Genomic DNA, 14,056 nt, shown 5'->3' with positions numbered 1-14,056 from the left:
TTTGTGGTTCAATTTCTTGCTTTTTTTAAAGATTACATATGCTAAATTTTAATTCTTTAAGAAAAAACTTTTTTTTTTTACATTGCATTATAAAAGCGATCCGAACACCATTATTTTTCTCGAATAACGTGCCAATAACCAATGCTTGATACAGCTAGCATAAAGGATTCAATCCAATACCCTTGGAGGGTAATGGATGACAATGCTGTAGCTAATGAAGTTCTAACTGAGGCTCGGCTATTGCTGTTACCCTCCTGCCATGATCAGAGCCTTTAATAGCTCAACAACACCTTATCCCTACACTGTCCTCTACAGATAACGGGGAAGATGAAAAGCATTCTTGCTTCGTCCCTTTAAGCCAGTCCTTATAAGGACTAAGCATAAAAGTGGATGATGAAACCGTGGGAGGGTAATGGATGGCAATGCTGTAGCCAATGAAGTTCTAACTGAGGCTCGGCTATTGCTGTTACCCTTTACCCTCGTGCTATGATCAGAGCTTATAACACTATATTACCCCATCTATACATTTTCTTCCACAGATAGCGGGGATTATGAAAAGCATTTTTGCTTCGCCCATCTAGCCAAAAAAAAATTATTTAGCCTATATTAGTATTTTATCTCCGTATCTGTTTAACTTGTACAGCGAACATAGTTTAAGAATGGCAGGGCTAGAGGAATCTTCAGTTGGAATTAAAATTGATGGAAGAAATTGATGGATAATAATTTGAAGTATGTAGATGATACCCCTTGCTAGCAGAATGCAAAGAAGATTTGGAGGAACTTATTATGAAAGTTAAAGAAGAAAGTGCTAATGGTCTTAAACTTAACCTCAGAAAGACAAAGGTTATTGCAACATGTGAACTTAATGATTTTGAAGTAGATGGGGAGAACATTTAAGCAGTTAACAATTTTGTGCTCCTAGGATCCCGAATTGATAAAGATGGTTATTGTACTGAAGAAAATTATTACTAGGAAAGAGAGCAATGACAAATTTAAGCAAGATCTTTAAAGATAAAGATATTAGCCTTGCAACAAAAATCAGAATCGTGAAAGCAATGGTATTCCCTGTGGTACTATATGAGAAAGAGTGAAAGAAGGAAGATAGATGTATTTGAATTATGGTTTTGGAGACGCTTACTAAGAATACCATGGAGACTGCAAAGCAAAACAATAAATCAGTGATAGACAGAATAAAGCCAGATTGATCCCTAGAAGCTATGATCATCGAGCAAAAAATTGTCATACTTCGGACATATTATGCGAGCAAATGACAATCTGGAGAAGATCGTGCTTGCTAAAGTTGATGGGAGAAGAGGAAGACCAAGAATTAGATGGGTGGATGGAGTTAAAGAACTGAATTTCCAAGCGCATTCCAATTGGAATGCGCTTGAAAATTCTGAAAGATTTGGCCAGGGACAGATCTGAATAAAGAATGTATGTTCATGGAATCACCAGGAGTCGAAAACGACTCGATGAAACATAACGATAACATAAATTTAGCATTAAAGTTTCTGTGGGTTTTATGTTTGTTGACACCTAGGATAAAGATTAAATAATCCGGAAAAAGTGCTCTTAGGACTGAACACGGAGTTTAAGTTATTTCAGGCCTCCAATGAAAAAGACTGATCTCTCATTGGTTGATAGAATTATTTACAACTTAAACACATCCACAAATATGCATACCGTTGCCAACCAACACAATTATAGCATCCGAGATTGACTGTGGTTAAAATAAAATAAATGGGAACGTAATTGTGAATATGAGCTCACCAAATCATAAGGAAACCGTTTTAAATGATGTTGAGAAACAAGAGAGTGGTGAATCGTGCATATTGCTATTGTCACGTTGCAGTAAAGACGTTCCGGACGTTACATGTTTGCCATATCCCCGGTTTGTGCCGAACAGCTAAGAACACATAAGCCAACACAATTCTCTGAAACAGTGCTTGATTTTATTTTTATAGAAATAATTAGACAGTAAACCGCAGTAAAGCTGTATATTTGGAGTGACAAATCATTACATACTCTTAAAATGAGGCGGACCTGTTTAGGTGGTGGCTGCTAGAAATGTGTTAGGATTTTCTTTTTTTCGCTTTTATTTGGCAGGAATTACGTCAAGGATCAGTAACACAAAGTTTACCAGATTAATATGTCGGGATTAATTTCCAGTAACAGTGACACTCAGTGCTTTTTAATCATCAAGTAGTTGTTAGTGCCCGTTTTGTTACCAAAAGATCTTGGCTTTACAATATTTCGAGGTTAGATGGGAAACATTAATTCACTTCGTTTAAATTTTAACACCTGTCTGATGAAAGGATCAGTTTTGATATTTTTGCTAACTCGCTTTATAATATTCGATATTTGTGATATTTGAGATGGAACTCTTTAGGCCAATATACACTATGTCGACAAAAGTATTTGGACACCTTACGTGTCATGCAAATTTAGGATTCTATCACATGCAAATATTCAGAGAGTGTAACACTGGTAATAAAAGGATGGTAGGTGTAACATCAGTGGTATTTCTGTCCGTGGAATTGCTACCCGTCTCAGTATACCGAAATCCATGTCTCTTTTGTCATTCATAGATGGAAAGTTGAAACTTGATAGTGCTACCACACCCTGCATGCCCACTGACACGTTATCAGCACCGGACCTTGTAGTCAACGTGGAAAATGCCGTAGGGACATCTATCAGCACTAGGACTGTCCGCAGAGAATTGCATGATTTAGGTTCATTAATCCCCCCCCCCCCCAAACGACGTTTGAACTGTTTTCTTTCACACCGTACGTGGATCGTAGATTATTGGAAAAGGGTCGTGTTTGGATCTGGAGATTACCCGTGGAACAGTTCCAGTAGGACTTCATCATTTCATCGAGTTTGATAAAGACTCGATAATGGTAATAGGTGTTTCAGTTAGTGGGAGCTTGGTCCATTAGTGGACGTACCCAAAGCCATGACGTCTAATGGCTACCTGGACAACTTCATGCTTCCAACGCTTGGAAGTACTTCGATAGTGACCCTTGCATGTTTAAGCAGGAAAATGGTCCATGCCGTACTGCGCTTCGTGTCTGAGACAGGTTTCCACAAAACACTGTTGAACTGGCCGGCTCGAGTCCAGACCTCAACCCCACTGAACATCTTTTGGACGAATTAGAACGCTGAATTCGCTCCAGACCGCAGCAGCCGTCATCGGCATCAACAACGGGGATTGCTTTTCGCGAGGAATAGAATATTCCTGTTGCAAGTATCAGAAATTGGTTGAGAGCATGCCACGAAGGGCACTTGCTGTCACTGAGACCAAAGATGGCCCCACTCGGTACTAGAAATGTAATTAAAACGCATTTTTACCACAACTAGGTGTCCAAATACGTTTGTCAATATAGCGTATCTTTCCACTGCTTTTTCGATATCATAAGACTACCCTGCATTATTTATTAACCTGCAATCGGCACGTTCAGCTCCTTCTTCTTATCTGTGGGCCTTATTTTCGTAACTACTTTAAGTATTGCTCACTGTTCGAATGATAACAGAAAACCTTTTCTATTTAGCCTTTCCTTTTGGTATGAATTACTTGTATGCTATTTACCGAAAGATCATTAAGATTTCAATATAATTCGTACTAAACTTAGGAAAAGCACACAAGAGCTGAAGAAATTTCTTACAGAGGAAAAAGACTGACCTGCGTTTATACTTAAGAAGAAAATCGAGGCTTCAGTCCATCATAAACACAATGGCGTTACCTGAATATTTTTAAAGAGCTGCTGCATTTTTCTTAAATACGTTCCTCTCGTTCTAGCTACTAGGTGTGCTCACTATTCGCCCGGAAGTATCCACAGAGAGTTCTCTCCGATATGAAAGTATCTGGTATTGTGTTTCCATAAACTTCTGTTCATCTTATACAATTTTCCCAAATATTTTTCTGTAGCTCAAGTAAATAACTTAAAACGAGGTAACGCAGCTTTTCCCTGACTTGTAGAAGTTTTACTGTTCTCTTATATTTCTTGGGAATTCCTTTGTTTTCTTTATATTTCGGCTTTAGCTTTATAGATTTTCTTTATCTGTTAAGCAGCCTTCAATGATTTATATGTCTGCGATCTTCGAGCATACTAGTGTTAGCGCGTACCAAAACAAGGAGAATCTTTAAGTGGACTGGTTCCTAACTTTCGCTCCTCGATGATTCCTAGAAATTTACTAGTTTTATGGAGTTTCTACAGCTTATGTAGAATATATAAGTCCCAGTTGTTTAGGTGTTTGTTTATTATTTATTTTTTGTTTCCTATTTTTAGTGTTTTTAGAGTAACAAGATTGCATGAGGTTTTGATGTTGTAAACGTCTAGCGGAGTTCTTAATTATGAAATTAACTAGAAATATAAAAATTGCATGGAAATAATACGTTAGAATTATAAAACATGCATTTCGTTTTCCTACTATGATTGTATTCTGTGACTGCTATAGGCTAGTCTAACAATATGCTGTTTATAATTTATTACGATTGTTAATAATCGCCTTATTCACTTCCCTATTATCAGCTTAGTCGTATGCATTCTGCTTATGATTTTAAACAGACTGCCATTTTTGGTAGTTATCTTAACAATGATATGAATTCGGCGTATTTTTATTCTATGCAGCAGGAGTTATTTGCAAATAATATAAATTCAACAAAAAAGCAAGGAATATAACAATTAAATCAAACAATTAACAGGCCTTATATCCCTAGTGTTGAAATGAATAATTAGTCCTGTCAATATCAGTCCTCTTTATTATTTTTTTTTCGTATGCTATTCATTGTTACTGGTTCATTAACAGTTCAGAGCTGAAACAAATTATTATACTTTTAATACTATATTAGTTTCAATAACAATATTTCAATTGTTCATAAAAAAAACAATAGAAACGCTTTAGGAAAATTTGTTGATTAAAATATGATTACAACAATAAGAGCGAATATAGATTAAAAAAGAAAAAGAAAAGAATTCAATAGGAAATATTATTTACTAGTAATCTATTCTCTGAAGTAATTGTAAACTAGTATAAGACTTGAATTAATCACATCACTAAAGACACCATTTAATTGCCTAAATGTAATATATACTTTAGCTATGCTCGTTCCCAAATCAGTTATTTTTGAGGGTGATTAATTTCGATGCGGACAGACGTGTTTTATTAACTGTGTTTGAAAACCGCGCTCTTTTATGTCATATTACACAATTTACGATGGTGTTCCTTGAATCTTGCATTGCACTGGCTCTAACCCTGCCCTAATTCCTACTCTCTCCCCCTATACACGAAATGTTTATGAGGTCAATGGGCGCGTAGGCCCCACCCGCAATTGATGACCAGTGATGGATATACGGTTTTAGGGAGTTAGAAAATCCGAGCTGATCCAAGCATTTTCACGGTTTCTTCCCACAACACAACACCGCTTCTCGATCTCAGCTAGTTGACTCTTCCAGTCAATAAGATTGTGCTGGCAGGTCCTTAAGCCTGCTGGAACATAATTGCAGGGAACCTACTTTATTGCTAAGTCTTTCACAGCCCTCAAATAATTCCAGGCGACAGGAGACGCCCCATCGGCATGGAGGGCATCAAGGAACAGATCCGGACCCTAAACAAGGAGGAGTCACTAAATGTGCTGAGTTCATCATGACAAAATTTGAGACTGATTGGCGGGTTTCTTAAATCCGCACGCCCAAACAAAAGAAGCAGAGGATAAGGAAACTCAAGAAGATTTCACTACTGTTCTACCACCTAAAATCCCCCGCCATAACAACTCACAAGGGAAGTTTTTATGGCGCAGAACAACAGAAGATCTTATGGAGGAGGACTCACCAACGCAGGACGTTCCAAGGAATTCGGAAAATGTCCCCCCAGTCATATTACGAGATAAGGAGAAATGGACTTCTGTCACATCACCCCTCAGGGAGCACAACATCGCATACTCCTGGACAAAAAACTCAGATGAGGGAGTCAAAATCCAGCCAGCTACTGTCACTGACTACAGGCAGATGACAAGGCTAATGGACAACAAAAATCCTCCGTATCATACCTTTGCTTTACCAAGCGAAAAGACCCTAAAGGTGGTGATACGCGGTGTCACAGAAGGAATCACCCTCGAAGAAATCTCCGCTGATCTAAGCAACCAGAACCTGACCCCAATCAAAGTGAGCAGTATGCTCATGTCAGACAAAATGCCTTTAGTACTTGTAGAGAACGATAACACTCAGAAGAACATATATATATATATATATATATATATGTATATATGTATATATATATATATATATATGTTATATATATATATATATATATATATATATATATATATATATATATATATATATATATATATATATATATATATATATATATATATATAACATATATATATATATATACATATATATATATATATATATATATAACATATATATATATATATATATATATATATATATATATATATATATATATATATATATATATATATATATATATATATATATATATATATATATACATATATACATATATATATATATACATATATACATATATATATATGTATATATATATATCGTCATAAAAATGAGAGAAAAGTCACTTAAGGACTCTGGGTGAAATACTTTATTGGATTTTCATATTTTGAATTCTGAGGCATCGTTGTCCGACTGTTCGAATTTATTTTTGCTTCAGTGGCACATTTTCGTAGTAATCTCATAGAAAAGATTCCTGCAGTATAGTTTAGTATTGTAGATTGGCAGAAAATTTGAAGAGAGAAAAAGAGTTCGTTAACATTATATTTCAAGATTGTAGAAAACACTGAAGTAAGAGAAATTGAAAGGCAATTAAATGACAAAAAAATTCTCTATTTTCTTAGGAATGGGTTCAATATTGGCTAATTTCCAGGCTGTATAATAAATACCAAGGGAATAAGAGAATTACGAGAGAAATACCATAAGACATCTTCGTATCCAGTTTGGACAAGATCTTTGATATCTTTCCATCGAAAAATCAAAGGAGACGAATGTTGTGTATTAGGGATGGTAAGCAAACATTTATCAAGATTGTCTATGCAAGAATTACAGAGGGGAAATGTAATCCAAACGTGATCTCAGAGTGAGCCGACGTGTCAAGTTCATACTTCGACGTTTAGCATCCTCTGAGTTTTCCCGCCTCTTGATAAAATTCCAACAAAATGAAAATATCAGCAAAAACCCAACACTCTATGGTTGCAAACGGAAACAGTACTTTATTAACAATAGAAAGAGAAATATTAACAATAGAAAGAGCTCGATATGGTGGTGTATGTTTAAGCAAACGGTGGTAGAATGATTTTAATTTTTCAATCAGTGATGTTTGATTTTTTTCAATTAGTGATTCGTGATTTTTATAAAGCGGTTTTAATTCCAAAGCAGTTTTTGCAGTGCCAATAATATTTCGCTACAACTGAATCATCCTTACTAGTTAAATACGCTGAAAGAATTTCTCATAGCTTAATAGAATTTTATGAATGCCGTCCTTGACACGAAGAACTTTTTTTCGGAGCTTTTCAACGTATGAGTTAGCCGAATTTTTCATCCCACATACAGGCAAACCGGGCAGGAGAACACACTCATGGGAATGAGTGTGTTAAAGATTAACCACCCTATTCCAGCAGGTGTTGTTTCGAATGCCTGCATGGATTAAGATGGGTTTACGCACAAGTAAATCGATCAGATCACATCATATTAAAATGATATTATGTCTTACGACTTTTTTATTTTTTAATTTATACAGTAGATTATTTATTACCGTTTGTTGAATATAGTGTTAGATAATTTCGAGTTATTTGCCTAATTTGATGGTACTCAAATTAGGCAAATAACAATTGTAAATCAAAAATTCAATTCCGTAACCTAAAATACTAAATTTCATCAAAATTCGTCAGTCCAAAGGGGAACTCATATGCATTGACATTCGGGCAAAAGAAAACGACCAAACGAATCTAATAAGCGCTAACACATCTCACAAAATGCATCCGAGAAGAATCATTACGCTTTAACAATATTCCTTTCTGATTAAATACAGGGCTTAACGAGTGCATTTAATAATGAGTTGCTCGTTAAATCACAAATTCTTATAACACGGAGAGATAATATCTCGTAGAGATCTCGTCCTTGTTACTTCAAGAGGGTTAAAGAGATAAGTTATTCATTAGCACTTGAAAGAGCGTAATGTTACAGCATATAATCTCTGTCTAAATGTGGTGTGGTAATTAGTCGTATTGGGTTCTGTCTCATTCATTGATCGCTAATGGCTTAATAATTGGAATATGATATGCGATAGCTTAAAGCGCTAATGAAAGTTGCTCTCTTTTAAAATTACTGTTAGAGGAAAAATAAAGAAATTAAAAAAAAACACGAAGAACTTAATGTGCATAGATTAAGGGAGAAATATGAACCTTTTCAGTGTCACTTAAAATGATGCGTTTTCCAGGTTAAATTCTCTGTGAAATTTTAATCATCCGATCCTCTCTTTCCCTGCAAGAACATCCGGGTATTTCTCAACTAGCCTTTATTCAAAAACGTTGTACTACACAAACAGTCTAAAAGAATTACAATCTACATATTATTTTTTTATGATTCTTGATGCTATATTTTATAAATATAGCATCAAGAAAAATTTTAAGCAAATTAACCTTAAGAATTTTCTATATAATATTTGATTCTTTAATAAAGTAGATGCGAATATTATTATGTATCTTATTTTAAACGAAAGTTCACCTTTCTGTTTCTTTAATGTGTTTATCTAAAGAAAGATCGGCTACAGAAAGTAACAGATTCTGTAATTTAAATTCAACGGGTGCTGAATCAAATTTCGATTTCCTACAAGAAAAATGCATATCTTATGCAAATGGCAGTATTTCGATTCTCTTGTTTCCATTGGAGACATCTACTTCAATGCTGAGATCGCCAATGCAATTTAAAAACTAGAAATGCAAGCTCAGCTTGTGAATGCAACTTACAGCTTAGGAAGAAATGTATTTATAAGACTACCAAATAACTAAATGCTCGACGTTAATGGATGACACCAGATTTTATTACAGGCTCATCACAGAATATAATTTAAAAGTGAATCGAAAAACTTTGTACTTCTCAAAATTCGCTGATCGATAGAAATTCTATCATATTTTCTATGATCAGCTACATTTGGGAAAAGAAAAAAAACTGAAAGCGTTATTTCCAGAGTAGTTAAGATTATATCGGTTCTTCTTGATCCGTGCATTAATATTTATCCATCATAAATAGCAAATCAGACTCTTTGTTCAAATCCTTATTGACTACATTGGATGATCTCTCGCTTTCTCTCTCTCTTTGTAAGGCGAGAAAAACTATATCACTCACAGAAGGGACATATCTTTTGTTTTTCTAATTAGATGTGTATGTTTGCCTCAATAATATGAAATTCAGATACTGTGTGGCGACCTAACGTTGTTAATCATCATTTTTTTATTTTCTAATTATCGGTGTGTTTCATTTTATAAATATAAGTGTTCGCAGTTTTCATTGAAACTATTTGCAGTTATTGTTGTCCTAATTCTTTGCATATATTACAAATCAACATGTACTGTAAATGGTGAATCGAATAGTAGACAGCGTGTCCTTGGAGGCCTCACGTAACAATAATGTTTTTTTTAATTCTAAAGAAAATACATTCATTTTTTAGGAAATCTGATTTATAGTCATTTATTCAAATATGATCATCAATATTCGATGTTACCTCTCCACAAACCTTCTGGTAGTAGTAGTAGTAGTAGTAGTAGTAGTAGTAGTAGAAGTGATAATAATAACACTAATTTTTTAATAATAATATTTATTATTATTTATTTTTTTACATATGATACTTACATACATTTGATTATATGTGATTCATACTTGGTTACATATTTTTCTTTTAAAAAATTCAATACTTTTTTATTATTAAAATTATGATTAATATAGTGATTACATATTTATAATAGATAAGATTCCCTATTTACATCAGTTTAATTCTGTCTTTTTTCTAACAATGAAATTCGTACAGATTTTTTTCTTTTTTTTTCTGTATAATGTAATAATAATAATAATAATAATAATAATAATAATAATAATAATAATAATAATAATAATAATAATACAGCATTTATTCATCTAACTATTTACAATTTGGTTTCTTTTTTAATATATTTAAGCGCTAACTACAGCACTAAAATATGATATATGGGTTTGGATTTTTTTATATAATAATGTATATTATATATATATATTTTTTTTTTATTGTTCTTTCAAATATTTACATATGTACAATGATCATCTATTCAGTATATTATTTTACAAGGTTCAGCACTTTGTGCTACATATAATGAGATTTAAATAGTAATGTTGATAACAGTTTTTTTATATAACAATCATAATAATAATTTACAATTATATTGTTCAGAGTTACATAAGTTGTATAATATCACATGTTGTAGTTTACTATTTTTTTTCAAGTTTGAAAAGGTGTGATTATGCAACAGTATTTATCCTTATCCTTATAAGGACTGGCTTAAAGGGGCGAAGCAAGAATGCTTTTCATCTTCCCTGTTATCTGTAGAGGACAGTGTAGGGATAAGGTGTTATTGAGCTATTAAAGCTCTGATCATGGCAGGAGGGTAACAGCAATAGCCCAACAGTATTTACACATATGCAATCTAAATATTATGTTTCCTTATTCTCACAAACATACGGTGTAAACTCATGATTTACATTTAAAAGATGTTTTTTTTTTACATTGCATACATTTGTTACAGTTATTATATACATTACATACTTTGTTATAATTATTATATACATTACATACATTTGTTTACATATGATACATTAGTTACATTTGTTTACATGTGATATTTACATTACGTACATTGGTTTACATATAATTCATACATTACATACATTGGTTTTCATGTGATACATTACATGCATTTCGTTACATATGATACATCTTGGATGAGGACTAATTTCTTTGCTTTCATCCTCTAAGCTTATATGTAAGCTTATCTGAGGATGACACCAGTTGGTTATTATGTATTGTTGTTGTTTTTTTTTTGCTGTGTTAGGATGCTACGGAATCTATGATTGAGAAATTCGCGCGCGCGCACCCACACGCAAGCGCACGCACACACACACACACACACACACACACACACACACACGATGACTTGGAATGTATTGATGCGTCGCTGAACTGGAAGCCTGAACGAATATATTGTGTTTCAATAAGTTTGTATGGTATTTTGGGTGCGTGTTTCTTGTTCGTAGTATGTCCTTAGAGCTCTTTTCAGGCTATTGCAGTTTGTAAGGTTTCTGTATTCAAAAGGTAGTTTATTTATTATGTCTGGGATGTAGAAGTTTCGCGTGGCCTTTCCGTAGTGATTATTGTGTTTATATGTGATATAATTAGTAGTCTGAGGTCTTGTTATACGGTATGTATTTCTAACTATCCTGTAGTTGGCATCGAAATAATGTTTTAGCACAGCTGCATAGTGACATAAATGTTTTGCTGTCAGTATTTTGTGTTCTAACATTGCAATGTTTATAAGGTGATTTTCTCTTTGTTCCCAAAAGATTAGTTTTGTCATTTTGTACTGTAGCGACATTAATCTATTTAATTTGTAGGGTGCACAGAAAGCATACGTTGTTATAGCGTATCTTAGTATATTTTGGCATAGTGCTTTGTATATTAGTGTTTTGAGGCGTATGGGAATTATGTCTTTTAATCTGTAGAGTTTGCCAGTTATTGTTCGGAGTTTGTTGTGTAGATGGTTTATGTGGCTATTCCAGTTCATATCTGCATCGAAGTAAATTTCAAGGTATCGTATTGTTTCAACCTGAGTGATTGTAGTGGTTTTGCTGTTCTGTGTGTTTTTATGTTGGAAAGTGGATGTTGAATGGTTATATATTTGTTATCAACTGGTCGAGTCAGTGGATTTCTGAATATCATTAATTTTGTCTTTTCTGAGTTTAGGTGTATGGAGTTTTTCGTGAGCCAGTCTATGATCATATTTATGTCATGTTGCATATTTGTTTGGGCTATGCTTGCGTTATTATGAATGAATGAATATTATCGCTGTAACGTCTGCGTATTGGAATATCTTACCTTTGAGTGGTATCTGATTAATATCGTGCGTGTAAATGTTGAATAGGGTTGGGAAGAGTACAGCTCACTGTGGTACTCCACAGGTTACTGGTAGCTCTCTGCTTCGGTTTAACCCGATACGTGTGATATGCTTTCTATTTTGAAGGTAGTTTGTAAACCACCTGTGAAGAGGCCCGTCTATTCCAACATGCCTCAGCTTTTCTAACAAGGTTTGATGTGTAAGTGTATCGAATGCTTTAGGTAGATCTATTAAGACTATCATGGCAATTTTGTTTTTGTCTAAGACGGTATTAATTACGTCTGTAAAGGTCTTCCAATAGAGATATTGTTCCCTTACTTTTCTGAAAACCATATTGTGTTTTGAGGATAATATGAAAGGTCTCTGTGTATGCTGTGAGTTTCTTCAGTATGATCCGCTCCATAATTTCACTAATAATTGGTAATGTTGCTATGGGTCTGTAATTGATGATTAAATTTCTTTTTCCTTGTTTGTATATGGCGGTGTGATTATGGAGGTCTTTAGCATACTTGGTATCTGTCCTGTTTTAAATATTTTATTTATTAGTTTTAGTAGGATAGGACTAAAACTAGTTGCATGTTGCTTTATATCTTTAGGTCTTATACCATCAATTCCTGGGCCTTTGTTTGGTTTGATTTGATGTACTGTTGAGAGAAGTTCTGCTTCTTTTGTGTTTATATTTCCTATGCTAATATTTCCATAATAATAATAATAATAATAATAATAATAATAATAATAATAATAATAATAATAATAAATCTGCAGCAACATAGCTCAAACTGACTATAGATACCGTCATGATCAAGTGGCCAAAATAATTCACTTAGATGTATGAAAAAAATATGGTTTTCTTACTTCTGATAACTGGTGGCCGCATAAAATAGAGATAGTATTGTATCTTTTTCCAATACTATCTCTATTTTTTGCGGCCACCAGTTTTGGAATACAAACTGATCGGCATTTGAAGCACAACTGACCTGACATCACAATTATTGAACATAGACAAGTTTGGCTTATTCACATTGTAGTACCCACAGATGACAACATTTACAAAGATTTGGGAGAAAATCACTAAATATCGAGATCTGGCAATTCGAAGTTTGCCGGCTGTGGCTTAAACACACCAAAGTCATCCCAAGTTATCGGTGCACTTGGTGCAATTTCAAAAACGTTATCCAACTATTTACAAGAATTAAACATAAACGAAGTGACCACATATGATCTCAGCATTATATATGTGGTCACTTAGTTTATTTTTTTTTAAATTTTAACGACGCTACCTGACAAACTATTCTTAGATTCTTGATTAGAATCTGAATTCCTCTGTATCACCACTCTCAAATTGCTGTTTAAATGATATCTTGGTTTGACTGTATAGTAATTATGTGAATATAATATTTTTTTTGGCAAAGTTTATTATCCTCTTCATATATACAAATATACAATTGAAGTATTACTATTATATTTTTGTTCACTACAAATATTCAGTATTTAATGTTAAGTGAATATCTTCTTTAAATACATAAATAATAATAACTAACAATGTATTTTCCATTTTCCCAAACATATTTACAATTATTCATTTCATGTGTTAAGAGAGAGATATTTTTCATATTAACGATATTAGTTGTGCAATTAATTTTTATTTAGATAAATATACATAATTTTTTTCAGCATTTTGTCATTTACATTTTTATTTTCATCTGCAGTTTCAATTAATTCTCAAATTATATTCATAGTTTCTTTTTTGGTATTAGCAGGGAATGCTGAATGGATTCATTTCACTTTTTTCACAATGCTATTTTTAAAATTGAAAATAATATTAATAATTTTTTTAAATATTTTAAAATATTTTTTATTACATTACATACATTTGTT

General features: G+C 33.2%; 1 protein-coding gene across 1 annotated transcript in view; it reads left to right on the top strand.

The window, feature by feature from the left end:
* The window catches only part of LOC150094811 (cell adhesion molecule Dscam1-like), a gene marked incomplete at its 5' end in the record, with an annotated part of 713,296 nt that overhangs the window by 79,445 nt on the left and 619,795 nt on the right, over positions 1-14,056 (top strand). The window lies entirely within an intron of this gene.

This window comes from Typopeltis vanoorti, chromosome 21 (assembly GCF_054136105.1).
Source record: "Typopeltis vanoorti isolate ZY-2024b chromosome 21, IOZ_Tvanoo_1.0, whole genome shotgun sequence".
NCBI lineage: Eukaryota > Metazoa > Arthropoda > Arachnida > Uropygi > Thelyphonidae > Typopeltis > Typopeltis vanoorti.
This window is presented reverse-complemented; position numbering and strand designations above follow the sequence as displayed.